At 47.0% G+C, this 27,256-nt stretch overlaps 1 long non-coding RNA gene across 1 annotated transcript in view; it reads left to right on the top strand.

Moving 5' to 3' along the window:
* LOC138453512 (uncharacterized) overlaps positions 1–27,256 on the top strand; it is a 268,643-nt gene that overhangs the window by 37,376 nt on the left and 204,011 nt on the right. The window contains exons 2-4 of the long non-coding RNA XR_011260449.1: positions 12,689–12,863; positions 22,915–23,012; positions 23,340–23,431. This is a non-coding gene — a long non-coding RNA (uncharacterized lncRNA). The remainder of the gene's footprint in view (positions 1–12,688; positions 12,864–22,914; positions 23,013–23,339; positions 23,432–27,256) is intronic.

The following is a 27,256-nucleotide window of genomic DNA, read 5'->3' as shown; positions in this document are numbered from 1 at the left end:
AAGGCAGAGGATGCAGAGGGGTGCCAGGTCAGCATGAGCAACATCCAGATGAGGGTCCTGGAACGCGTAGGCCCAGCGCTCCACGCCCAGATCCTTCGGAGGCAGACCCGTTTGGAGTTGAGCGGTAAGTGGCCAAGCATTGCTGTGTGAGACAGGGCATGTTGCAGTGTGCTGGTAGTCTGATACTTGCCTGTATGTGTAACATAGGCCATGTATGGATGTGTGTGTGCAGGGACATCATGGTCATGCATGTGAGACCAGTAATGTGTGAACCACATGGATGGTGCATGTGTTCCAAAGCAACATGGGGAGCTGTATGCGGAATACACACATGAATGCATGCCAGTCTCTGTTTTTGGACATGGGGGGGGGGGAGGGTGAGGGATGGGTGCTGCTCTCATGTACATGTATGGTGCACATGTGTGTGTGTCTGAGAAGTGTGTGTGTGACTTTGAAACGCCATGGATGCATGACACATGTCCGTGATGATGTGTAGATTCACTCATGCAGTGCGGTCACCGTTGTATCCACTTTGTCTGTGGTGTACAAGCCATGATGCATGTGAGTTTGAAGGCAACATTTTGATTAAAAGAGGCCCTTGTTCATGGATGCTGATGTTGATTGCAGGCGCCGTGCCCGTTTCTGCATGTGTGTTGCGTGCATTCACCCATGTGTTGTGGGGGGACAGGATGGAAGTGACATTTGACAGTGCCACTCATGTGTTATTGCTTCCTGTCTAGGGGAATATTGTACTGTACCCTGATGCTTGTGTTCTATGTCTCCCTCTACGCAGCGTCGAGTGAAGAAGAGGGCGGAGACGGCGCTGTGGAGCCAAGCGGCGGGGATGCCTCCACCGGGCGGCGGCGCAAGGCCCAGCCGCCCTCCCATGAATTGCCATCATCCGGGAGCGAGGGGACTGGTGCCGCGTCTGCCACTTCGGCTGTAGCGGAAGGGCCGGGTGAGCCCCCATAGGGTTGGTGGTCTCCACAGAGGAGAAGGAGTCCGCTACTGAGCCGCACATGGGGCCTGGTGGGGGTAGTACCACTGGTGCAAGTGGTACAGGCCAGGGTCAGGAGGCAGCACAGGTCACCGCAGAGGGGCCTATGCATGTCGCTGTCCTTGACCCTGTGACTGCACCAGCAGGGATGCCCCCTCCCAGGCCCGTCCGCAGGTAGGGGGGAGGCCCACGTCATCTGCCTCTCTACTACCTGTGGACGAGGGGTCCCATGACCGTATGGGCTCCGTCCTGATTGGGGTCGCGTTGCGCACGCGTGACATTCGTGATGATGTGCGTGCTTCCTGGGGGGAGCATGCACGCCATCACAAAGAGCAGCGTCGCAACATGGCACTGTTGGGAGGGGCCTTGGTCGGTGGGTTCCTACATGTGTCACGCACTCTGGCGGACCTCTCTTCCTCTGTGGAGACTATGCGCCAGTCGTTCTCCCTGCCGTCTTCTGGCCCAGATTCCACCAGGGCCCCCTGTGGACTTGGCCTGACCAACACAGCCAGCTTGGTGGAGATCCCATCCCTGCCACAGTCTGGAGTCAGCGGTCCAGCTGGGGTGGACACCACAACAACTGGAGACCAGCAGATGGAGAATGTGCAGGCATCATCGGACAGGGCACATGGACAGCAGCAGCAGGCTCTTGGTGGGAGCAATGATTGCTCGGGGCCATCGACATCAGAGGGGCAGGCATCGGCCAGAGGGCAGGAGGACCCTGGCATGGGTGTGTCTTCCGTGTGGCAGCGGTTGGGCCGGCGTATAGATGTGGAGCGGCAGCGGGCAGAAGAGGCACGGCTCACAATGGTCAGGGCGGAGAACTCCATGTGGAAGGCACTGAGGCGGGCCGAGTGCCTCGAGGCTATTCTAAGGGAGATGGAGTCCAACATGGCATCGTCCCTGCGAACCGTCTGGGCCGTGGAAGAGGACCGCCTCCAGGACATGGACCAGGAGTTCGATGATGCCCTGGCCCGGGACATCGGAAAGTGAGCCGTCGGACTAGCCTGACGCCATTATAAATAGTTTTTATAGTTAGGTTTCCTTTTCGTTTTCATTTCTTTTGGGGTGATTGGACTATGCCCCACACTTTTGTATATAGTTCTTTTCTTAGGTAGTTTTTTAGATAGGTTTCATTTCTTTCGTTGGGCTCATGGACCCTTTCAAAATTGATTGTACATAGTTGGACTTTGAATTTATGTGTGCATTTTCTTTGGATTTCACCATGGGGCAATGGATTTTCATTTTTACGTTTCCTTTGGATTTGTTTTGGTGGACAAAGATTTTGGACCATTCTGGATTTATTTGGATTGCATCTACATTTCATTTTTCATATTTTTGGACATGCAATTCATTTCATTTTTGTATTTTTTTTTTTACTTTCATTTCATTACATTGATTTTGTTAATAATACATTTTGATATTTTAATTCCATGTGTGGGATTCACTCATTGGGATCATGCATGTCAAATTGTGGTTTTGCACAATCTATGGCAAACAGTGTGTGTGTGTGACCGACATGTGTTGATGTACATGGTTGACTTTTGATTTGTGTCGTGACACAGGCATGTCGGTGTGTGGTGGATTGGTGAAATCATTGCATGTCAAGAGTGTGGTGGCGTGTTGTGGAATTGTGGTGCACATGAGGGCCATGATTGTGCAGCTTCCTTTCGTGTTGCAGGGGGACATGAGTCAGGGCCTGAGCCTCACTGTTGGGGGGTGGGGGTTCTGGGGGACCTGAGTCGGGGCCTGCTGGCAGGTGCCCCTCACTGCTGGGTGGACGGGGTGCTGGGGGACATGAGTCGGGGCCTGCTGGCAGGTGCCCAACAATGCTGGGTGGGTGGGGGTGCTGGGGGACATGAGTCGGGGCCTGCTGGCAGGTGCCCGTCAATGCTGGGTGGGTGGGGGTGCTGGGGGACATGAGTCGGGGCCTGCTGGCAGGTGCCCCTCACTGATGGGGTGTGGGGGTGCTGGGGGACATGAGTCAGGGCCTGAGCCTCGCTGCTGGGTGGATGGGGTGCTGGGGGACATGAGTCGGGGCCTGTTGGCAGGTGCCCGTCAATGCTGGCTGGGTGGGGGTGCTGGGGGACATGAGTCGGGGCCTGCTGGCAGGTGCCCGTCAATGCTGGGTGGATGGGGGGCTGGGGGACATGAGTCGGGGCCTGCTGGCAGGTGCCCCTCACTGCTGGGTGGGTGGGGTGCTGGGGGACATGAGTCGTGGCCTGCTGGCAGGTGCCCATCAATGCTGGGTGGGTGGGGGTTCTGAGGGACAAGAGTCATGGCCTGAGCCTCAATGTTGGGGGCTGGGGGTGCTGGGGGACCTGAGTCGGGGCCTCCTGCAGGTGCCCCTCACTGCTGGGGGGTGGGGTTGCAGGGGGACATGAGTTGGTGATCACTAGTGCAAGGTGACGTGGGCTGGCAGGGGGGCATGCCCATGGTGGATGGGCTGCCTGCGGGACATGACCGGGGGTGCTGGGTAGTCCCCTGTGGTGTGGGCTGCCTGCAGGGGCCATAGAGGGGGCACACCTGGGAGGACCCACACTGCCAATTCACGTGTGGGACTCCCCGCGCACCCCACTGGATACACGTACCCCGCTCTGACAACAAAATCGCGTGGGAAACTGCCCGCGAACCCCAGTAATACACGTACCCCGCTCGCACATGGCCAATCGCGTGTGAAATTTCCTGCGCACCCCCGAAATACACGTACCCCACTCGCACAGGGCCAATCACGTGTGAAACTCCCTGCGAACCCCAGTAATACACGTAACCCGCTCGCACAGGGCCAATCGCTTGTGAAACTTCCCATGCACCAGCGAAATATACGTACCCTGCTCGCACAGGGCCAATCGCGTGTGATTCTCCCCGTGCAGCGGGTACATGTATTCAGAGGGGTGCGCGGGGAGTTTTACAGGCGTTTTCGTGGTTGGGAGCCTGTATGTCGGTCCACTGGCCTGTGCGCCATGTACGGGATTTGTGCGCTGTACATAATGCACGGGGAGGGGTTGGCGGCGTAACTGGAGCTGCTGCATGGTCGCTGCGCCACTCTAGCCACGGCTGGTAATGGATGTTAAAATCCATGAATACGCTGTGCGCGGAAATGGATTTTGGCGCACGCGGCTGGCGCAGACTGTCACACGCGCACACTGTGCACCAGCCGCGTGCGCCACTTGTGCGCTGAATTCTATGAATTACCCCCATAATTTGAGCAAAATTACACACTTTGAATCTTAATGGAAATTTGAAATTAATTGAAATTGAAAATCACACATGTAAAACTTTGCAGAAATGCGGATTCCCGCCTAAAATTCACTAAACGTTTTTTAAGAAAAATTGGTGAAATATACTGATGGTTAGTGCAGTTTTTGTGTTGGGATGTAGCTGCAGGTCTTATGTATGTATGTCCGAGTTGAAATGAAGTATCTAGCTATTAAACTGAGGAAGATATGCAAAGTTGAATAAGGCGTTTTTAGAAAAATCGGGCAGTGAAAATAGTTTGGACAAGAAAATATTTACTATAGAGTTACTCTGACTTGAGCATTCCGGCTAGAATACCAAGGAGGGACAAAGTAAGCTCTGGAGTTGATTCATGACTTCAACACCAAATCCCCAGTGTCCTCTCCTGGCGGAACCAGTCGGATCACTCGAAGTGGATGGATAACTTAAGATTTACACAAGATGAAAATGACTAAAGAAACGGCGCTTAGCAAGATAAATCAATAATTGGATAGCAATAAGGATTCGGACAATGTTACAAGTTATTAAGGTAAGAATAGGAGGGTTTAGAGATAGGATTGAACAAAACAAGGCAAGATATGCTATGATTTTCTATGCTTCCTATGAATACTTACAGTCACTTTAATTTAGGATTTTGGACCGTCAATGGATCTCGTCATCACACGGATCAATCTAATCAAGGACAGCAGGGCACATCTGGCAGGATAGGTTCAGCTGGACGGTTCTGGTCACTTGGACGCACTGGACTGGACTGGATTGGACCTTCTTGTTACTGCACTGGTCACTGGAGACCCGGGATCAGTGGGATGGCGAGTTTGCAGCAGGCATGCATTTAGTAGTAGCAAGCGAAACTGGATCAAGATGCTTCCCTGGGGTTTTGGGATTTGTTTCAGAATTTTGAGGCATAGCTGAAAAGGAGTTCAGCAATGCTGAGGCGCTAGCTTTATAAAGAAAATCAGGAATCGGGAACAAGGATGGAGAATTCAGGAACAGGGCGCCACACAGAAATTCAGGAAGAAATCAGGAATAAGTGTCGGTGTGCTGTGAGGTTCCGTTAATTATCATTTCAAATGACATCACTAAATTATATGGCAGGGGCAAGCCTACTGTCCACACCCCTACTGCTAGGATTGGGCAAAAGCCTAATCTCCACCTTGCTTTTCGCTGATTGGATGACAGAAAGGGATGACATGTTTTATGAGATGATCTTTACAATGTCTGGAAACCTCCCATAGCTATTGGGACCAAAATCTAACTTTCCCACATACATATTTATGTAGTTATGACCTCTAAGTAAATCAGATGCACATGTTACATATCTCGTGGGTCACATTTCAATCAATCCAAGTCCCAATGAGGCCTGCTTTTGCCTTTCTGGTGCATTTTGGCAATTTTAACCATGAAAGATTTGGCCTAACATTTCCCAATTTTGTACATAGATGCGCAATCACCCCTGGGATATGTGTACACAATATTATGTTTGCAACATTAATACCTTTTGCGCAATCAGTCCTTCTTATAACTTCTGTTCCTTACGCAGTAAGAAGTTCTACCAAGTTTTCAAATGAGTAACATAAATTTAGATTTAGAATTATGCACTTTTCACATTTTTCCTGCTTCCTGTGGCAAAGTTAAATGTCTTGAAGTTTAATTGCAAAATGGGCATTTTAAAACCAAAAGGAAGTCCTTTGTCACTTAAGAAGGTTTTTATTTCTTTCAACTGTAAGCAAGTGTCAAATCCTTTGAAGCAGGGTGGGGGTCCTTGAGAGTGATGGAAGGGCGAGTGTCTTAGCCTGCTATTGTCTTGGCCTGGGGCAAAAACGAATGTCTAGTGTGACTTGAAAGGCCCCATTGTCCTGGGGATTCCAAGCCTCCAGCCAGCAATTAGCCTTTTCCTGTTCCAGCAGTGGAGGTGTCATCCTTTGTCAGGGTCAGACAGAGCAAGTTTTTTTCTTTTTCTTTTAACTATAGTTTGCCATTCAGACCGGGTTGTGCTTTGATTTATACTTTTAAATCTTAACTTTAAACATATAGATTTTAAACAGTTTATAAGTGTGTCTATACCATTACAAATCCTTTTACATTTCTTAAGTAATTAAGCCTTGACACAACAATGTACTTTTGAAATAGGCGATTTTCCCCCTTCAGTCAGGAACAAGCACATTTTACTATTCCTTTAAATTCTGTTTCATCTCAGCACTTTGTGCAGCTTATAGTTCTTGTCTTGAGTGCTAGAATTGTTTTGCAGCATGGATACATGTAACAGACATTTGTTTAGAGTCTCTTTCTGCACAGCTGATTCTTGATACTTGTTGCAAAGTTTTAGCTGCATTTCAGTGGAAAATAAAAACACAGTCCCTTGTTTGCTTTTCAAAGGATACTGTTGCCAGGAGCTGTCATTCAATGAGGCCAGGTTCCTCTGAACCACAGTGAAGAATCCTGGGTATTGCAGGGCCCTTTTTGATCACAGTGGTTTATGAGAAATGGATGGATTCAGCGCCAAGCAGCTCTTTTTAAGATTTGGGAAAGTGTCAATTTAAAAGGCATTTTTGGGTTTTTCAGCACAATGATGCTGCTTCATTCACTTTGCTCCATGTAAATGTTACAGAGCCCACTGGCATATTCCTGCAGTGAGGACTCTCTTTTCACCCTACCTAAAATGTGTGTGGCAGGGATGTGCAGCCTTTTTCTGGTTATGATAAAAACGCAGTTTTAAAGATCTTGGTGCGCACAGGAGTCAGCGCGCTCATTTTGGGCTGTTTCTTTCACAATTGCAGTAAAGTGATGTAGTGAGGCACATCTGAGTGGCTCAAAATATCCCACAACTCTAGTCCTACTAAGTGTGACAATCTGTGGAGAATTCATCCTGTGAGAGCTCCGGCCGCAGACTCGCCAGAGGACGAGCGCAAAGAGCACAGAGAGGCAGAACTAAGACTGGAGCGGACCGGGTGAGTCACACAGCCCAGCGTTCCTACTGCTAAGAGACAAGGCAGCCTCCACACACCAGCACCTATCCATGCTCGCAGCATCACGTTCCCCAGGCTGCAGTTTACAGTTTGCAGCTGAGCAACACCAGTGGACATTATCCCAAGTAGGGACACTAAATGCTTTGTTTGCCTGCAGACTGGTATTGGCATAATTGTTTGGTTTTGTTTGGTCGAATGGTACATTTGACCTGTACCATTCGACCGAATAACAACGAAAAATTAGGCCAATCATACTGAACATGTGGAGCGGGGGACACCCCGCTCCCTATGATCGGTATGTATTAGCCTTGGGGGGGCTGCAGAGGTGTCCCCTGCTTCCTCAACATGGGAGGCAGGGACCCGAAAGAAAAAGGAACCCTGCTGCATTGGATCCGACCTGCGTTTGAGGGACGGGTCTGACGCCGCAGTGTTGAAGGGGAGCAGGCGGCATTCAAAGAGGTAAGTAGGGGAGTGGGGTGGGTTGATGTGCGCGCATTTGGTTTGAGCTTTGTTCATCTGACAATTGATTGCATGCAGGCAGTTTATTTTCAGTCTGCTGTGATAAATTGTCAGATGAACTAAAACCACCAAACCTGCAGACTCTTTGTCAAAACTGCGAGTACCATGTGTGAGACCCCTGTAAATAAAACCCATCATCTCAGCTATGTGTATTCATTGATCATTGGGCCACCACACAATCTTCTGTCCTTTTGCAGGGTGCCATGTGATACCATGGTGCACCTAGTTTTAAGCAGGAGACTTAGTCACAGGATAGAAATGTGATTATTATGCCATCTAGCATCTTTCAGCTTCACATATTTACCTCTGTGTCACAAAGAGATATATGAATTTTTGAGATTTGTCCAACTGTCACCCCTCCTATGGGACGTTGTCTCACCGCCCGGCTCCCTTCGGTAGTTGCCAGTAGAAAACAGGAAAAACAAAAGAAACTTCCCAAACTACTCCTCGAGGGTTTGTTTATTTTCCAGAGCTCAGCTTCCCAGTAAAAACTAACAGTGGTAGGAACCTCGAGGAGAGGAACTCTTTCCCTCATCATGAGCAGTAGTCTGACAAACTTATCACGACTCCCTGGCTTCTCTGGTTAATGGTCGACATCACAGACTCCCTTCTCCGTTGCACCATGAACCTCCGCATTCAAATGCTCTCTAAGCAACCTCGACTGCACTCACTCCCTCCCAAGGCAGGTTAGTAATACGGCTTCTCGCTTGCTGCGGGAGCGCTCTCTTTTCTGTCTAGGCTCTCCCTCAACATGCCCACACGAACATCTCTGCCTCTTCTGTTTCCTGCACAGAAGAAAGAACCAATCGGTCTTGCCTCCTTTTTTCATTCCCCAGCCAACCCATCAATCACCCCCTTACAGTCTTGTCCATCCGTCCTCTCCAGCAAAGTTGACTTGCTGCTCTGTGCTGCCTTGCTGTTGGTTCAGTGTTGTTTCATAAATTGTGTACCACCTCATTTTTTTCCTTGCCTGTTCATTTCTTTAACTAGGTGACATGCATGCTGTGCAAACACACAGGCCACACATGCCCATGGGAACCCTCGTTATAGGCTTCTATTATCATTGCAGGGTGCACATTTTGTACTCTCTGCTAGGTATTGGATATTGAAAATGGATTCCTGGCAAGTAAGGAATGTTGTGCTGTGTCGAGAGATTTTAGGGATGCAGTCCGTGGGCTTGAGGCAAAGGATATATTTTGCAGCCCTTTGCTGGATTAGTTAAAGGGGGCAAAGGGAGGACTTGGACAGATTGAAGAAGAGACTGTTGCAGTAGCCCAGCCTAGCGAAGCCAAAAGCTCTGGAGACATTGAGTTTCTGGGGGAAGGTGAGGAAAGGGAGAATACCTCTGAGGAGGTGCACCTGAAAGTGGACCTTCTCTACAAGTGCTGCGGTGTGAGGAGAGAGGAATTTAAGATGACACAAAGGTTTTTGGCCTCCCAAAAGGGTGAGGGGACCCATGGAGGGAGGCCAGAGAGTGGGAGGGAGCTGGGGTCCCAATGAGAAGGATCTCAGTTTTACTGGCATTAAGGCAGAAATCGATTGCAGCACACCATGCCATAATAGCAGTCATACAGTCAGGAATGAGAGAGGAAACAGAGGAGGCAGTGGAAGGAAGTTTGATTGAGATCTGTGAGTCGTCAGCATAACAATGAACGTGCTGAGGGAAGGCAGAAATCAAATGAGCCAGAGGGGCAAGTTACATGATGAAGAGCCACAGCAATAGAGCCCTGGTGGACGCTGCATCTGAAGAGTGTGATGGAGGAGAGGGCACAGTTGAGCCTGTGAAGGATGTTCAGCGAGGAAGGAGGTCAACCAATCCAGTGCTAGGTTTGTGATGCCAAGGGTATCACGGAGCAAATTTATATGGGTGGCATGAAGGACACTGTCAAAGGCAGAGGAAAGCTTGAGAAGGATGAGAATGGAAGGAGAGTTGGAATCGAGATTTGAGAGCAACTCTTCATGGCTGTTTAGGTGTGCAGTTTCCGTGTCTCTGCAGCAGGACTGGTGATCGTGGAGACAACCAACAGATTCAGTGCGATGGATCAGCTGGGAGCGGACCAGCCTCCAAGAGTTTGCCCCCGGAAAGGGGTAATGAAGGTAGGGCAGTAGTTAGCCCAGTAGGAGAGGTCGGCAGAAGGCTTTTTGAGGAGATGGTGCACAAGGGAGTGCTTGAGGGGTAGCAGGAAGGAGCCAGTGGCAAAGGAGTGATTGCTGAAATTAGCCAAAGCTGGAACAGGGGAGGCAATGTTGTCCTTAATAGTTCTGTGGGAAAAGGGAAGCACCTGTTTGGAGGAGACTTTCATGGAGCGATCTTAGCATGATTGCACTTAACTCATTGAGGTTTACTACAGAGCTTACATTAATGCATATTATGACCTTTCCTCTATACTAACATTTTCCTCTGTGTTAGGCACGATTGTATGTAGTAACCCTTTGGGAGACTACATCCACCTTGTCCTCTTGGCAGTAGGGAACCCAACCTCTGGTATAGGTCTGTACTACACAAGTTGGTATAGTGACTGAGCAGCCAGACTTATCTCAAGAGGGGTCAGTGTGAGCTGTAGAGATGCAACATAGAGATTCACAGTGACAAGTATTCAAATAACACTTATACTCAAGGTTTCTTATTAAAATAATTATTTATTAATTTAACAGTTTTAAAATAAGTTTTTTTTAGAAAGGACAATGTGCAACAATAAAATATGCTTCGAAAATACACTCCTTGCGATTCAGTTAAGTAAGTAGATGCCCTTTGGGGATGTCACACACACACACTTCCTACACCCTGAGGTGACTTCAATTGCTAGGACACTGTGGACCTTGATATATCACTTTAACACTTAAATGCAATACTGTGGTGGGGGAAAAAGGGAAAGGTTAGGGAGGGTAAACAAAGGTTAACAAGTTCTCTGAACAGGTAAGTACTTTACAATCCTCCATTGAAGCATAGGTTAACCCTTTCCCAGCAATACAAGTAACTTATGTATGATGTTTTGAGGGACAGATAAACACAAAGTCAAAGGGTCAGAAGAGTCTGCAGGGAGCCAGGACAGCCAATGCCAATTGAACAAAGTCTATGGGAGCTGAGGCACTTCTTGTAGATAGCACAAAAGTCTTGCACACAGTTATATAGAGAGTTTGTAGAAAAGAATCACTGTTGGGCCACAAGCTGGGAGGCTTGTGAAAAGCAAATATGCAAGCAAGTCTGCGAAGGGCAGCTAATGCAAGTCTCAAGTGAGAGCAAGCAAGCTACAAACAACAAGAGGTAAATACCCCTAGTTAGACAGTAACGTGGGCTGAAGAAAAGGGTCCAGCTGGCTTCTGTTCCTGTTGCAGTCCTGCATATCCTGTGTTCCTGGGCCTCGGTTGTGGGGATAAGAGGGAGAAAGTCTGGGGACTCCTGCACTGCGGTTTGTAGGTCAGCGGCAGCAATGGGCTTCAGATCAGAGGCACATCGCAATTTCAGCTACTGGCAAATAGCACCTTAGCACCACTGCTGTTCTTGGACACCTTGTGGGCTCCCCTTTCTTCTGAGGTCCAGCACTCTGTTGAGGTGGCTCAGGCTTGGGTCACCTTGCTTCGGGAGAGTCCTCGGGATCTTCTCGGAGCTCGGGTCCGGCTTAAAGACGATGCACTTGTTCCTGGTGTTCCTGTCCCCTGGCACGCGGTTCCAGCAGCAGCAAAGAGCCAGCAAGGAGAGGGGTTCCACTCAAGTTCGTCTTGGGGTCAATTGGTACCACCAACCCAAGGGAAGAGGTTGTCTGTTCCGGTTGTCGACACGAAAATTGGAGCTTCAGCACTGCAGCAGGGCTTCACTGGGCAAACCAATGGTCCAGGAGGGTGCAGCAACGCTCTCCTCCAATTTCTTCTTCTGTTCCTTCGTCCAGTGATAGACTCTACCTTCTATACGGGAGACTTCGCCTTTTATGTAGGTTTCTCCCACTCATTTGCTGCCTAGCTGTCACACAGCAGGGTGGCTGTCCACCAAGGACAGCACCTTTGGGTGCATTCCTGTAACCAAGGAGACTAAGCACAGGGGGTTTCAGGAACCTCCCTCGCTTCCTGCCTGCCAGACACGTTGGAGCCAGAGGCCGGGTTCACCAGTGAATCCTGCCAAAGACAAAACAAACAATGGGACCAAAACTGGTTTGGCCCATAGAGCAAAACCCAAGAAGAACCTCACAAGTAAGAAATGGCAATAAAAGAAGACCAGTGCCATTTTGACAAAATGGGCACCCTTGCTTGCAATACTGCAGCTGAGGATTCAGTCTCCTGTAAAAACGCACAATGGTAGGAAAATTAAACTACTGCTACCAGCCCCATTAATTGTAGTGAGGGTAACATAACAATGTTACATGAGAAAGTAGACAAAGGGGATACTAAGTAAACCCCCAGCACTCCACATAAGATGGTTTGTGTTGGGCCTACAAAGAGAAAAAGGTAAGTAAAGCTAATTTCACTTTACTACTTATCCAAACTACTCTTGGAAACAGTAGTTTATCCAGGAGAAGGTATTTAAACCTTACAAGAAATCCAAAGGACTTCTCCGTGACACAGCACTCAGGGTGTTGTGTGTTACAATACAAAAGGTGATGTCTATATAGTTTGTCATACTCCATAACCAAAAGAAACACAGAGTTCAAATCAGATCAAAATACTTGAGAGAATGAGAAAAAGGTCTCACTCTCTTCAGGTTAAAAATGAAAAGTCCTAAAGTTGAGCAAAAGAGCTGGGGGTCACTAAGGTAGAAGGGAATTAGCACAGAAATTAGAATTCTCCCTAACACTGTGGAATGTTTATTTTGGTAATTTTGAGTTTTTCCTCCCCAACCATGAGTTCTGTTAAAGAAATGTATCACTGTAGAAGGTTTTGGGCTGAACTATATAGTTCTTATTAAAAAAATATGAATTAGACAAGACATTGCAAAACCCAGCAAGAATTTCCTAAGCAACATTTTTTTGGATTATAGGGTTTACATGACATGGAAACTACAGCACTTCCAAATGCTGAGAGCGTCTGTGAGACTCCAGCAGTACAGGTGTATTGCTCATTTCATCAGTTGCAGTAACACATTTTTGAACTTGAAGAGAATACCAAATCAAATTTCATCACTTATCAAAAAAGGAAGAACTTCGGCAAAGAGGGTGAGTATGTATGTATGTATGTATGGTCAAAGTTCATGTCTACATCTTCATAACAGTTGTGGTGCTTTGGAGAAACTTCCCATCCTTTTGTATGAGTGGGCCAAGCCATAGGAGAATGGTCTGGCCGCTATCCGATGACCATATCCGAAAGGCAGATGCAATGGTAGTTTCTCAGCTCATCCTCCACTTAGTGGAACAGTATCGAGCGTAAAAGATGAATCGGTTCAACATGTCCTTTTGCCACCATGCTGATTTCCCCAACCTGTAAATAAAATAGTACTCCAAGCTTGGTAAATAAAAACGTTTCAGAAACCTACTGTTTTAAAGACCACCCCTATTTTAGGAAACTAGCATACACCATATGCCAGGCTTCAACACATCTGTCAACAATCCAGTCATATCCATCTTGAAATGATGATACAGAACTAATTAATTGAATGCCCCCAGGTTGCAGACCGGACGAATGAGTGATCATCCGAACCAGAAAGATATTGCTTAAGGAAATGGGGAACTCTGGGTGCACAGTAGTGTTGCCCTCTTTTGCAACAGTTGTGAGATCTGATGGGCTGGCATTCTTTGGGCTACATTGAGCCTAAGAGGGCGTTCTTTGAAGGCTCTTCTAGAAACTCTGTGATAGCCCCTCATTGTACCCAGCACCTAGGCAACCCTTCAGATAAGGGGTGTATTAGCTACTTCTACTCCCAAAACCTGGCAAAAACACCCAAAAAAGAAACCGAGGAGGAAAAATACGGGCAACAAAAAATAGGAAACTGACTCATAAAAGCTTGTAGCACTGCTTTCACCAACACAGTTCCATAGCACACGTAGTGCCATAACAAGAAACTGCTATTATTACTGACCGATCCTAAGAGGTGAACATGTCTCTTAATGTGCATGAATAATTTGGTGTAAAGAACTATTGTACAAATATTTCTGTTTATAGTTAAAACATATTTTTACTGACTTACTAAATATTCCCACTTCGAAATCTTAGGTGAATCACTGCACCTAGGTATCCCTGGATACCCATAAGTCATTTCTGAAAAAATATTGTATCTTGTCACCCACTGTAAAGTTTGCTAGCGGAAGAGGGTTCAATAGCTATAGTCATACGAGGACTGCGAAGATCCTCAAGCTGCTCTGCTGCCACCCTGTGGAAAAAAGATCTTCCTGTCTCGTGTTTGACGGTCGGAACCCTGGGACACATCCCAGGAGACCTGCCGCAGGGGTCTGTAACTAGCACATACGGAGGCTTGAGACTGGCCGGACGTGCAAACCCTAACTGGCCCAAGTAGAGACCTATTGCTGAAATCACTTCTTCAGTGAGGTTTGGACTCTGTGCAGGGTACGAAATGTGTAATACAAACTTGTCCATCTCTTTTACAGAGCCGTCTCCAAAGAGGACTTCCTCAGTCTCCTTGCACGGGAGCATCGACTAGACCCTCCAGTTTAGGATTACTCTTCAGAAGGATGCTTTGCCAGTAAGATAGCTAAGAGAAAACGCGCCAGTCTTGGAAGTAAATGAAGGCTTCCTCTGAAAGATCCAAGATTCTCATCTGAGCACCAACGGTGTGTAGTAGAAGGTCATGGCAGTTTGCCCAGTCCATGTCTGTCCCTTTTGCTATATCTTTACAAAATGACGGATAGCTTCAGATCCATGTCCCACACCATCTGCTGTTTCCCATTCACGGATGGTTTTGGGCACTCAGCCTTAATCTTTTTTCGGGACCTATTATCCAGCTTCTTCCCGAGGAAATGTTCAGCAAACCTATGAAAATGGGACAACACAAACCATTCTGTTGAATTTGAGTGAGCCATCACAGAGGGGATGAACATTGTTTCCACCATTGGGTTCACTGTCGCAGAGGTAGCTGAATCCTCATCCTTCAAATTCATCCAATGCCCCGCCGGGTTTGCTATAGGATCAAAAGTAAATGGTGGAGAATCTGCTTTACCCAGTGCCCGTCTCATCCCTTATCCCCATATGATGAGCCTAGTGCTGGGAATTTGGCCCTCTGCAACAGAGTCAAAACAGTGATCCCAAAGCACCTGACGATTCCGCCAGCATAAGTCCTGGGGAATTCTGGACTGTTTGTCCAGGGTTATACCCACCGATTTTAACTTCTTCGTCATGGTGCTGTTATTGTGTCACTTTGTGAGGCCTTGAGGATATTCTCATGTAGTTGCGTCATGCAAAATCACCCTCATCACTAGTGTCCGCCGGAACCTGTCGTATTGCTGTGACTATTGACTAACAGCCATATCTGCCATACCCTTCTTAACGGCTGTGCCCAAACTTAGCCAAATTATCTATTAACACACATGGGACACAGAAATATGAATATGTTGGCTACCTGTGACAGGCATTCAGCAGACTCTGCAATTAAATCTGCTTCTCCAGCCTTAGATCTTTCATGGATTAAAATGCTTTGAAAATTGCCCACTGACAGGTAACATTTTATTATAGCTTATAGTATAGCTTTTAAGCTCACTTTAGTAGCCCATCCATAATCTTGTGGGTGTATTCAGCCTCAGCCAATGGGACATCGAGTGACTTAACCCATCCAGGAGGCCAACTTCAGATTCTAACCGCTCATCGTGCTGAGGAGTCCTCAGGGCTTTCTCTCTTGGAGAGGAAAGGTCAGAGACAAGCATATTTCTTCAAGACTTTGGAATTTTTCATCAGGACTTTAAAAAAACATCTATACAGATAAGTGCCTTTTGCTTTCAAAATATGGAAGAAAAATGTAAAGCTCTTATCAAGGCATGCCTGTCATGTGCAATAAAGAATGTATATGAGGGAGACAAGCATTTTGAATTACTGTCTATCCAAATCACATTCAGGAGGATTGTGAAATTGGTGCCACCTTTAGCACAAAAACCCTCAAATACAGAAAAAGGAGACTAGCCCTTTGTCTTTATGAGGGCAGATACCACCCTTCACAGGCTGAATCCTTTAGAAGTGTGGTGGAGGACAGAACAGACAGGCCAAAAACTCATAAGAAGGCCAGATCAGAGGAGATGATGTCTTCTTCTATCTTCAAGAGGAAAAGGGAAGGAAAAACGGAAATGTATGTCCATCAAGGACCTCAGCGATGAGAGACCAGCCGAGGATGAAAACCATGCCAGATCCCGCCTTAAGCGCTCTGTCTATGAGCGTAACGGCTACCGCTGCTGCCTGAAAACCAGTCTACAGCGCCACTGTCACCCACGGCACAATCAACGTCTACAGCCATCAAACCATCGTCTTCGACCTCGTTGATAGGGAAAACAAGGTGCAATAAAATCTTCGACAATAACTTCGTCTACCTGCCCGTCAACGACAACCATGACCTCAAAGACATTGTTGTCGACAGTGTCAACTGCTTCCTTGATGACAGTACCGTCCACGGAAAGCCAGACAACGCCGACAGCAATTTTTATGGTACCCGGAAAGTCACCAACACCGTTGCTGTCAACACTGCCGACAGGTGGGGGACTGGGGGTGGTGGGGGGGTGGGGCTGGTTAGAGTGTCCTTGTACGCAGGCACGCAGAAAATCGCAAAAATGAAGAGAAATGTGAAAAATTAAAGCACATACATAAATCTGGAGACAAACAAATGCCAGATAGAAAGGAACAAGTGCCGATAGAGGAATCTACACCAGTATAATAAGGCCCAATAGTTATTAAGCGACCTCTCAGGCCCCTGCACTCACCCAACGTCATGGAAGAGCAGGCAATAATATCAGGAAGTGGGGAACCATCACCACCTCCTTCACCCAAGGGAGACTCTCAACAGCCTTTTGCGTCCAAAGGTCCAGCCCTATCTGATCTCGTCAATTCTACCAGACCAGATACTGGAGCACATTATTGATTCGATTTTGAACAGGGATACTTGCCCCATTTCTCTGAGGAAGACCAGTATTTGCTACGGGAAACACCTGTGAGGCTGAGATTACAAGAATTACCAGAGTCTATGTTTCCGGCGCCAGTTGCACCTCCCCAACCAACAGTACCTTTACTCAACCCAGAGTCCCTGTTATCATTACCTGTAACTCTTGTTCTCCAGCATGGGGTCTGGCATGGATTCACATGCTCATGAATATTCCCAGTTGTCCGGCTGGGAATCCCCTGTATAAGGAAAAACAGTTTACTGTATTTCTCTTCTAAACCAATCACTGTCCCCTCGGTCAAATTTCCCCTATCCAATAACAGTCCGCTCCCAAAGCCCCCCCTCTGGGAGCCATCTTCAGATTCGTGTCAATGTTGGAGTCCTCGAGTTTGCTCTGTGAGCTTTTTGCCGTTTTTTCCCCTAGATTTTTCAGGAAATCTATTCTTGTTCTATCAAAACATCTCTTTTTTTGCTGAAGAACATTGGCTGTCAACGGGGATCCATTGTCGGCAAACCTACGCGCTATTCAAGGGCCGTTTTCATTGAACTTTCTGGAAGGCCTACTTGGGCCTACTTTGCGCCCTCCAAGCATGGTGGTGGAGAAGGCGGGAAGGTCACTCTTTAGGCCCTGCATCTCATGCAGCCTACAAAACATATTTGTGGAGGACAAGACGAGAAAGGCTTGTATTGTGTCCATCCGAACCGCAATGAGGAGGGATGCGAGATTTTCTGCGGTTCCTCCAAGAAGACATTGAAGGACAGAAACAACATACCAACAGCGTGGCTGGAGTCTAGCAAGGCCTCTGCCCCAGCCGCGGCAATGCCTCATCTGGCACCAGACGGTCCGGAGAGCGGTCTCCCGACCCTCTCACCCCACAAGATGAGCACTAAATCCTTTGAGGACGCCCTATCAGTGGGGGTCCAAGTCGAGGCCAAGGACCGCAAGGCTGTTTCCGCCGGTTTTGCCGCTGTTGCGGGTCCCAGATCAGACCAGCATTGATCACCTTCACTGGCAAAATCCACGATCCGCCGGGCTTCTGACTCCTTCAAGAGGAAATAATCCTTCCTGACAAAGCTTCAAACGCCATCAGAAAAAGAGAAAAGTGGAAACCGGAGGTGGGCAAGAAGGGCCCAGAACCCTCAACGGCTACACCGAAGATGACGACTCAGTCCAAAACTCTGTTGGTCGCTACCAAGACACCCTCTGTCACATCCGCTACGGCAGGGGGGGTCGGACCCTACCAGGGTCATCCCGAATGATCAGAAGATAAAGTTGCCTCCGAGATGAGACGCATCCGTCGAGGCTGCTGCTAAGGCGGCAAATTCTACTCTGCCTACCAAGAGGCTGCGGACTAGTCCGGACCCTACTCCACTGGCTTCGTTCACCCTTTGGCCAAAGGACGTGTCCCTGTACATTCTGTCAACCCTGCATGCCTTGGTGATGGAAATTCAGCAGAGAATGCCGCCAACACCGACTCCAGTGGTACCACAGGCCCCGGCACAGCCAGACCAGCCTTATCGTGAAGAGAAAGCATCACCTGACACCGCCGCTTTAGCCCTCCTCCGCTTCACGACCCAACCCTGCCAGCCGATCCAGACACTGGAACAGTCACGGCTACAAGAACCAACACGGATGAGGATTACATCCCGGCTGACGACAAAACACCTCATCTGGACGACCCCTCACCAAGCATCTCCACCCAACAAAATTGGTTCATTCCAGTCTATAGTGACTAGAGCTTTTGAACTTTTCCAGCTGGTCCCCGATGAGACAAGGAGGGTTTCGTTTACCAGCCGAGGGAGTCCAGGAGGAAGACCATTATGTTTGTACCTTTTCTGGACGCCATTTGGGAAGACGGTTTAGACCAGATGAAGAACCCAAGCACTGCTCCTCCCAAGCACAACACTCCGCGCCCAAGTGCCTAAAGTTGCCGCCATCACCAGACTCTGTGGTCTTAGCAAGGAAGCGTTCATCCAGACCAGCCTCAGTGCCGGCGGTCCATCAGGACCAAGAGGGGAAGAAGCTGGATGCCATGGGTAAGAAGATCATATACACTGCTGTGTCCACGATCAAGGCGGCCAATACCCTGGCCATCCTGTCCCGCTACGACCGGGAGTTTAGGTACAGAATGGGACCTTTCCTGGAATTCCTCCCCGACGACAAGAGGCCGGAGGCCCTCACCCTTTACCAGGAAGAGGAGGTGGCATCGGAACATGCAATCGCGGTGGAAATAGCTTACAACTTGGATGCAGACTAGATACAACAAGAAGGTGGTTGTTACTCAACAGGGCAAATCCTTTAGCCCCAGCCACACAAGGACACAGGTGTAGTCGCTACCACCCTTACTATGTCAGTTGAAAAGGGGCAGAACTATAAAGGAGAGATTGGGCAGAGGCGGAGAGTGGTCGTTTCGAAACAACAAGCATTTTGGTTTGGAGCAAAGGAAACTATGAGCAGAAGAAGGAAGACCAAGGAGTGTACAGAAGGTAACACTTGGATGAGGATGGTAGAAAGGAGAATGGAGAGGAATGTACATAAAAAGGGAAAGAAGGGAAAGGGGAGAGCAGCATGAAAAGGGGAAATACTAGAGGAAGGAGGGGAGGAGAAATTTGAAGAAAAGACACAAGTTGAAGAACGAGGAAGGAGGAATGGACCAAGAGGTGGAAAACAGTATGAAAGGTACCGACCAGAGAGGTGTAGGAAGATAAGGGTCTGACTTGTCTAATGGGAACTAGCCTATTCACAGAGAAGCCTGTATTTCCCATTAAAGAAACTGACCCCTAACCTAAGGAGATGCAAAGGTACGCTCTTCTAATGGTAACTAGCCTACTCACAATGAAGCACCTATTTCCCATTAGAGAAACGCCCTCTAACCTGGAGAAGCAGAAAGGTCCTGAGAATAATGTAAAACCCACTAATATGCAGGTCTTGACCACTAGAGGTAAAAAAGGCTGTTTCTCTAATGGGAACTAGCGTTCTAAGGGAGGGTTGATTCTCAGTGAGAGTATTCTAAAACCCATTATTAAGCAGAACCTGACCAGCAAGGGAGCAAAAAGCGCCCTTTCTATAATGGGAACTAGCCTTCTAATCTAAAACCCATTTTTATGCAGGACTCGACCACTAGGGGAGCAAAAAGAGCCCTTTCTCTAATGGGAACTAGCCTTCTCAATGAGAGTAATCGAAAACCCATTATTATGCACAACTTGACCACTAGGGGCAAAAAGGGCCAATTCTCTAATGGGAACTAGCCTACTCACAATGAAGCAGGCATTTCCCATCTGAGAAATGGCTTGGGCAACCAAAGGTCAGTTTCTCAAATGGGAACTAGTATCAACCTTTCATAAACTGAGGCCTTATATTGCTTTCATTAATAATCACACATTTAAAGTCCCTATGATACCCGATTGCATTGTGTTTGTTTAAAAGTTTGCCAACACTTTCTAAAATGCCTTTACGGCAGGTCATGACATGATTCAAGTATTTCTGTTAAGTCATTGTGATGTTTTAACGTAGGACGTCTACAGGCTTAGGAAGAGAATCGCGGAGGAAGGAGCACTCGATGCCGTGTACGAGCAGGTATTTATTTTTTATTGTGTATTTATAAGGCGCTTCTACATCCCTAAATTGTTTCGAAGCGCCAGGTATATTAAGGTGCCGATGGTTTTGTTTTTCCTATTTTGAATTTGGTTGCAGCAACAGCAGATCTTTGTGTGTCTTCTTGGCAGGTATTATCCCCATCCCTGGCTTCCCCCACCCCAAAAAGAAGTGATTTATGGCCTTGCCGTGCACGCCGAGGGAGCTTCTGGGCAGATTCAGCTGCCAGGCCAGCAGCAAGTCGGATTATACGACATCTTTCTTCACCCTTATCTGAGTAACACGGCTTTCACTGTTAAAACAGCAATGAGCTCACCCAGTTGTAAATTAAGCCCCATGTCGATCCCATTTCTACCACAGCTGCATGCTTGCTTCTTTTTCTGCACTGCTACAAACAGCATGCAGTTCCCTTGGCATGATTTCTATAACTGTACTGCCTTTACGAGGGGTTCTGACTTCAGCATTGCAGGGAGATGTGCCAAACTTTACCGCTCATTGCTGACACGCAGTGCATTGAGCTGTACCGGCCAGAGTCTTTGTACCACAAGGGTTCTTTCTTGATTCGGCCCACCCACCCCAGGGCATTTCTTCCACTGTCTGTCTGTATCGGACAGAGTTCCTTCATTTCCCTGCGTTTATTCACTGACTAGGTACCTGCATGTTCATGTATACTATACTAGTATACAATGAAAATGCAAACTCCTATGTAGTCTTGCCAGAAAGATAACAATTGAGTATTTCGCCTTACAAAAAAGCATACTGTAGGCAGAGGTCTTTAATCTGTGTGTTGCGTGATGCTGGAGGGAGAGAAAAGAGAAAATATGTTTTTTTTTTTTGCCTCACTTAACTGCATGGCAAGACACTAGCCCCCCATGCACATGCAAAGTCAGTGTGACATGATTGGGCGTGGCCACGAAACAGAAAATAAACGCAGCCTGGACATGAGCTTTCCTGCATTTGGATTGCGCTTTCAGGATGCATTGTTGCTTCCTGCTGGTGCTGCAAGCGTTTCAGGCCTTTCCCAGTCCCTCTGCTTCCCTCTGTGGACACACAAAGGCAAACGCGTGGGGAGAGGAGGGGTGCAGGGGGCCTGGATCACTGCAATGCTGGTCCCCATGCGCCCCCCCCCACCTTGGGCGATACACGGGGGAGGAGGCGAGCGGGGGACGGAAGCATGCATTGCTAGTGTTTGATATCCGGCTCCCCGGGGGGGGGGGGCGGTTATATTTATAAAAAAATGTATGTTTATCAAACTGGTTAATCACAAATAAATGCTTCCGATATGCTGACAGCGGTTATTAAGAAATTACTGGGTTCATGGGTGCCAACCTTTGGTTTTCACTACAGAGGCAGAAATACCCCAACCCATTTGCCTGCCCAACCCATCCCTTGGCCAAACACATTTTATTGGACTTCCTTTTTTATAAGTAATTGCATAAAGTAATTCGATTAACACTGTTTGTATATATGTTTTGTTTTTATTGTTTTTGTTAAATTGAACCTTAAACACATTAAAAGAAACAACAATATATCAATTCACATAATTATATTTTGCATATATAACGTCTCAGCAACGGTCTGTCAACCTGCTGAGCTACCCCGGTAGCCATCTACTACAGAGATACAGCCTCATCACGACTTGGGCGGTATTAGCCCTACCGCCAAACTCCCCGACGCTAATAGCGCCGGATCACGAGTTTGGCGGTAATGTTAATCCCCATTCCCCATTGGGCTCAATGGGGACATTTCGCGCTAATACCGCCGGTGGATATCCCGCCGGTGGTATGAGCGCGAATTTTCGGCGGATTTCCCCCCAGCTAAGAGCTGGGGTGAAATCCGCCAACATCCTGATTTGGCAGACCCTTAAATCCGGCAGTAATAGCGCTACCGCTGGATTTAAGGGTTACCGCCAAAGTCGTGATGAGGCCCATAGTCTATGCATCGCTTAATGTATTAAAACCACTGCATTACCAACAGTATTTTGGGTGCACCACTGCCATAGAATTGATTTAAAGTGGAATTCATGTATCTTCCTGCTATGGGTGCCAGGCCTACGCCTGCATGGGGCACCATATGTTCCAGAGAAGCCAGCGGCCCTCGTGTTTGGCATGGCAGCCGCAGCAGACTTTGCTGCACTGTCACCGAACTGCAGTAAAAGCTAAATGGCTATTACTCAATGTTTCCGAAAGTTAGCTCGGTGGGTTAAGCACTACCGTGTCAGATTCTGTGTAAGATATGTAGATGAATGATTGGAATGCCAGCCGGCTGGACTTCTCAGATATTCTAGGCAGGGAATAGAAAGGGTAAAATATAACAAGCTGATGCTCTTTCTCTCACTTATCATTTTTTGTCTCTGTGACTGATTATGAGTCCTGTTTTCTGGGATGTGCTCTGATTGCTCTCTGTTCTGTCTGCCAGCTGGGGTGGACTGGCCTATAGGGAACTTTGGAGATTTCTCTGTAGGACCCTGCACACTAGGTCTCTTTTGTGTGCAGGGAAGGATGTGCGCTGTGTGGCATAGTGTGCAAATATTGGTTCGGACAATCCGGTACGTCTATTTATTTATTTTATTTTTCAATTGCAGGAACACAAATTGGCTCTATCGTCCCATCTAGTACATCAAAGTCCCCAGCAGCAGTGGCACATAAAAAATCCTCACATCTGTAGTAGGACTTGCCGACGGTAAGAATGTCTTTTTTTGGGTGATGGTGGGGCAATTTTAAAGGTATAGTTAAGAGTCACAATCAGGGATTTCAAACCTATTTCTGAGGCTGTTCCTTTCTCATGTCCAGTTTGGGGCGGTAGTGAAAATTCACGTCTCAAGTTAACGTCTGTGTGGGAGTTGCATTTACAGTGCACTACTCTCTCCTGGTTTCCCAGCATTGGGTCCTGCTTATTAGCTGATGCCTAACACCCAAGAGCTGGTTTTAGCCCCTGCTCATCTTATCTTAATTTTGAAGTCTCATAGAGACCCATGTATCCTTGACTAACAGTATGTTTTCATTGCAGCAGCATCGCTCCAAGCGTCAGTGTGTCAACCTAACCACCTGTGTCCCAGCAAGAGAAATCCAGTGAAGCACTTGACCCAGTAACGCAGACGGGTAAGGATTTCATTTCCCTATGTACCATTGGTTGAGTAGAAGTGCTGCAGATTTATATCGGCCCTGTGCAATGCATTCAGGTATGGTTTTCTCCACCAATGTGTGGCCTAGTCCAGGATCACACTTCCCAAAAAAATTTGAGCTAGAACTTCACGATCTGAACAGGGAGTATTCTGAGACTTGTATCAAGGTGTTTTGTTTTTTGTTTTAATCCAACTAGTATTTCTGACCCATTTGTGCAGTTTTCTCCCCTAAGCTTTTCACATGGTTCTCTTTGAGTCTTTGCATGTGGTGTTTGCCATTGTTTTAATCTTTTGGGGACTTTAAAAAAATACATAAATCCCACACATGATTCGTTTGAAATCTTTGCGTGTGGTGTTTGCCATTTTAAATCTTTTGAGGCATTTTTAATCTTAGAAAAATGGTTTGTGGCATACACTAAAGCGGGGGGGTTGCAAAGTTTTCACAGATTCAGGCTCCTTTTCTAGATGGATCTTTGGTACTAAGAGAAAATATCTTTTTCACTGTACTGATGGGAGGTTACCGGGGGTGGACGTATGTGGGGCGACGGGGAGGTATACGTAGAAAGACTACTCTGTGACCGCACAGAGCGGTCTTTCTAAAACTGACTACCATAATTGTCAAACCTCTGCTGCACACGAGTGTGCGCAGGGGCTGACAGGTGCAGTGAGCCCCAGCGGAGTCGTCGCAGGAGGCAGAGGTGAGTTTTGGGCTGTGTGGGGAGGGTGTGTGTGTTGATGCTGCATCGGGGTGTGTGGGGCAGTATGTGATATTTACGCATTTTAAAGCCAATATAAAAATACAGCCAAAGAAAAACTGTCTTTTTTGTGTTCGAGCTTTAAAATGCAGAATCATCACAGAACCGCATAATTTTCTAGTGCCCAAAGATGGTAGGAATCTCAAAAGAAAAGCAGAAAGAGAGATGGAGACAGAAAAAAGAAATGCAAAAACACAGACACATGATGTCTCTTATTTGGACTTTGGGTTCACATGGATCGCAGTTGCTGGAGAAGTTTTGCTGCAGTGTGTGTGTGGTTTGTGGCTCTACATTAGCAACTGAAGCCAAAACAATGCTGCATTTGGAAACAGAACATGCCGATTTAGCTAAAAAAGACCAGGCATTGCTTCGTACGGCAGCTGCAAGGCATATAAAAGCAAAAAGACACTGTTCAAAATGTGGCCCCAGTAACTGCAAATGCTTTGGAGGCTTCGTACCACATTATCTGGGCAAAAACATTTTACAAATGCTGAGAAAATAATTCTTCTGTTAACAATTCTCGCTGTCAATCGGGTAATGCTTGGTGATGGTGCAGTCAAGAAATGCAAACGTATCCCCACATCACACATCACAATTTTCTGCCCCATCACTGACCTGTCCTCTAATATCGCACTTGAAACAGTCAGTTTGCCCTACAGTTGGATGAGGCCACTGCCATTTCTAAAGAAGCGCATTTGATTGCTTATGTGAGGTACTGCCATGGAAAAGAAATATTGTAGGATTTCTTATTTTGTAAACCAATTCAGGGCAGAGCAACTGCATCTGTAGTCTTTGATATTAACTACTTCCTAATTTCTCACTGCATAAAGTGGGAGGCATGGGTTGGTATTTGCATGGATGGTGCTCCTTCAATGTGTGGTGCTAGAGCTGGGTTAAAAGCAAAAGTGTTGGCAGTAGCTCCACATATATTGTGGACACACTGCGTGATATACCAGGAAGCTTTGCCTGTGCACAATATGGGGTTGGCCTCTCAGAGGTGCTGACTTCTGTTGTAAAGATTGTACATTTTATTAAGATGCACCCCACAAGAGCCCGTCTGTTTTCCACATTATGTGCAGAAATGGGAGCTGAACATGTTTTGTTGTTTCACACGGAGGTCGGTTGGCTCTCCAGGGGAAAGGTTTTATATTGCGTTTAGGAACTCAGGAACCTGGGTTTAGACCAGATGAAAGAAGAGCCTCTGTACTGGCTTGTACTGTTAGCTTATTATGGCGACATCTTTGAAAAGCTACATTTTCTAAACCTCTCCCTGCAAGGCACAGAAACAACATCATTGGCTATGAATGCAAAAATATCAGCATTCAAGATGGAAGCTGGAGCTTTGGAGGAGGAGGGTTGATGTTTGCTTTTCGATGCGTTTCCATTATTAGTAAATGCTCTTGAGGAGACGAGTATGATCTATCATGTGTTGGTGAACTAATAGGAAACCATCTCAGAACCAGTCTCGAAGTAATTTCCAGAGTACAATTGTAACCCCAATGACTGAGTGGTACAGCCTTTCCTAGCAGACTTAGGGGCCCACCTCCCAATACACCTCCAGGAGGAACTAATGGAGCTTCAAGGTGACCGCCTGCTAGAGAGCCAATTCAAAACATTGTCTTTGGGTGGATTTTGGCAAAATGCAGAGTTTCAAACTTTATCCAAATGTGCAGTCAATGTACTGTTAACTTTCAGCACCTCGTACCTTTGCGATATTGGATTCTCAGCACTTGCAGCCGTAAAGACTAAATATCGTTGAGCTGGAAGAAAACCTGTGGTTGGCTATTGCAAATGTTGAACCCAATAGTGACAGGTTGGTTGCTGAAAGGCAGGCCCACCCTTCACACTAGTTCTCTGTCCAACTTGCAAGTAACTGCATTGATAGTAATTTCAAAGTTGTTGTACTTAAACAAATTATTACATGTCAAAAGTTACTGTAAGAAATAAATATCCAACACTACATTTAGTCAAGTCCACTGTAGCAAAACATTCTGAATAATGTGTTTACAAATGTTTGCCCTCTAATCTAATTTGAGTTATTACAAGCAATGATTTTGAAAGAATTTGGTGTTTGGCACCCACACCGTCATTTGGGGCACCATTCTACACCAGCGGGCGATAATCTTTCGCAAATGATAAATATTTTGGAGTCCATGTGTATGGGGGCCAAGCTAGGTACATTTTTCTTAGGGGGGCTCAGGGTCAAAAAGTTTGAAGACTACTGCTCTAGTGTGACTTTCTTGTTATCAAGATTTTTTTATTTTTAAAAAGGCTAAAAACCAAATTGCTATCTTGCTGGCACTGCTATATGTTAAGATATATTTTGATTGCTAGGTTGGAAGAGCACTTGGACCCTCCCCGGTCCCTAGGGAACAATGCATGTGTGGGCTTGAACGGTGGAAACTTAATGTACTAAACAAACCTTTGCAAAATCCCTGATAACTTTTTTAAGTGGTCCATTATCCACGTGCTTGCGGTGCCCTTGTGTGCGACGTTGCTATATGTCCAGTACGGTGCACATACAACTCATACTCATGACCGCACCTTCAGTGGGTATGAGCGAAATCATTCTAGTGCTTTACTGTGAAGGAATGAGTTGCACGGGCCCAGCGATACTCAAGATTTGACTCAGTCGTCTGCTTAAGAACATTGCAGTGTCACGTAACCCATGTGAGAATGTGTCTTTTGTATGTAAAAGGCACAATGCTTGTAATTTTCAGTAAGTTGCCCAGATAGCTGCATGTCAGTGAACAGACGCCCGCTGGCATAGATTTCCCTTGTGTGGGGATTGTTGTGTAGCTCGTGGGAAGCGTGTGACTTTCGCACCATCGTCAATATTGCTTATTTCTGAAGCAGGGTGGCAAAGTTGGCTGGCATGAAGACTGGCTACATTTTGAAGTGTGTGGCAGACTGAGGCGCTGTGTGGTACGGGGTGTGCTGCACATACCGCCAGGTGTAGTTTCAGGCTGGGGATGGCTGAAATGCCCTGATGAATGCACTCTTTGATTCTGGTGGCACAGGGCTCTGTGGACTTTACTTTACAAAAG

The sequence above is a fragment of the Ambystoma mexicanum genome, chromosome 4p, assembly GCF_040938575.1.
Source record: "Ambystoma mexicanum isolate Mex_15411 chromosome 4p, UKY_AmexF1_1, whole genome shotgun sequence".
NCBI classification, from domain to species: Eukaryota; Metazoa; Chordata; class Amphibia; order Caudata; family Ambystomatidae; genus Ambystoma; species Ambystoma mexicanum.
The sequence above is the reverse complement of the archived record's forward strand: the minus strand, read 5'-3'. Positions and strand labels throughout refer to the sequence as shown.